The sequence below is a fragment of the Mycetomoellerius zeteki genome, unplaced genomic scaffold, assembly GCF_001594055.1.
Source record: "Mycetomoellerius zeteki isolate Tzet28-1 unplaced genomic scaffold, Tzet1.0 scaffold119, whole genome shotgun sequence".
Lineage (NCBI taxonomy): Eukaryota > Metazoa > Arthropoda > Insecta > Hymenoptera > Formicidae > Mycetomoellerius > Mycetomoellerius zeteki.
In genome coordinates, this window is record NW_017256116.1 from 398,296 (window position 1) to 400,433 (window position 2,138).

Genomic DNA, 2,138 nt, shown 5'->3' on the forward strand with positions numbered 1-2,138 from the left:
GAAAAAAAAGATTGGCTGCTGCAGCAAATTAGATGGTTAAATAGCATTTTTAATTGGTTGCAGCAGCCAATTAAAAATGCTATGCCATATTTTACCATCTAATTTGCTGCAGCAGTTAATCTTTTTTTTCCGTGCAGAATATGTATTATCGTTTCCAGAAAGTAATGCGACTGTTGAATGAGTTTTCTCCTGTAATGTACAGAATGTAGACAGTGGAGAAAACTTTTTCAATTTTTGCATCCATATACGTATCTTTTTCTTTTCCCTCTTTTTATAATAAAATTGTCCCGCTTTAGAAAATATCTGATTACATTACGCATTAGTCATAGAATTTGTTTGCGTTTATTTTGGAAAGCGCTGCGAGGCACCGTACAGAATTACGCAAACGTTGTTTCTCGTAATTCGGAATGACTCGCTATATTACAGTACGAGAGAGAAAAAAAGAACGCAGTCATATTATACGAAGTATCTTATAACACCGAGAGAGAAAGAGAGGGGGGAGGGAGAGGGAGAGAAAGAGAGAGAGAGGGAGAGGGAGAGGGAGAGAGAGAATCGTTGGAAGACGAAACTATTATACCTGTACAAAACACGGATTTCTCGAAAGGTTTGCGCCGGAATGCAGATTCGCGGAAGGAGCGTCCCGGTCACGTATGCAATTTCAGCACGTAACGCGACCTTGTAACACTTCCGCGCGCGATGGAGGAATCTCTGTCGGAAGAAAAAGAGAGAAGAAGAGAGAAGAGGAGAAGTAAGGAGAGGAGCGAGAAGAAGGACCTCTCGCAATCGGGGAGAAACTGGTTTCTATTTGCGGGCTTCCGCCCGTTCGACAACCCCGTGGTCGATGCACCGGGCGTTCAACGACTTTCTCAGCCGAGCGGAGCAATGACTTCACAGTTCTCTCTCCATGAGGATTCTACTACTTGAGAGAAAGAAATAGAGACAGAGAGAGAAAGAGAGGAAAAGCCAGCGGATCTCTTTCACTCTTTCTCTCTTTCTCTCTCTCCCCCTCCCCCTCTCCCTCTCACTCTCTCTCACTCACTCACTCACTCACTCTCTCTCTCTCTCTCTCTCTCTCTCTCTCTCTTTCTCTCTCTCTCAAGAGGTCCGTTGCTGTAGTCACTCAGAGAATCACGGCAAATTTCAGTCTAAGTTCGTTACTTTGTTTGCTTCTCTTCCTGTTAATTACAGATACGCAAAGTTTGTCATGCGACCGATTAATTGCGACATCCGAATTAATTGCTGAATCTGCTTGCCAAAGTAAATGTATGTAATGCTCGTTATGAAATTTCAAAATTGCCTCGGCTTTTGCAACGAAGAGATGACTGATTTTATGGGGTTGAACTTAGAAAGTAATGTACCGTAATGACATGATTTTGCTTTATATGTACATATTTGTATAAGTAGAAGGTTGATAAGTAAAATCGAGAGCCGAAAACGAAACGCCAATTAAATCTCAAACAGTACTAGTCAAATTATTTTCACTGCCGAGGGAATCACGCAAATATTATATAAAACTATTATCAGTACTGTATTTATTAAAACTCACATTAATATATGTCAATAAAAGAATACAAGAATACATATGTAATGCTCATTATTGAGATTTCAAAAATGTCTCGACTTTTACAATGAAAAGATGCCTGATTTTAGAGGGTTGAATTTAGAAAGTACTGTTTCATAATCAAGGATAAAGAATCATAATACGCCACTTAAATTTGAAACAATATCTAGTAAAAAAATAATTTTCACTGTCGAGAAAATCATGCAAATATTATAAAACTTATCAGTATTTAATAAAACTGACATAAAGGTCATTAAAAGAACAAAGCTAGTATAAAACAATTTGGAAAAAAAGGGAGATGTAGGAGGGGTAGAAAGTGGTACTGTCCCAATAGAGATCAACATCCGCGGGAAAGGTACAGGCAGAAAATCGATGATCGCTGATCGGATCGAAAGGAGCAACGGCCGTAACAGGTGCCGCGTTTCTAGATAGCATAGGAAACGCAAGCCGGTCATTGTCGGTTCCAAGGGCACGCCGCTATAAAAAAAAAACCCTTCTATGGCATCCAAGAACGCGGTGTGTATAAAGAGGGCTCTGGGAAAACGGAGAGCGGGAAAGAAAGAGGGTAGGAGGGAAA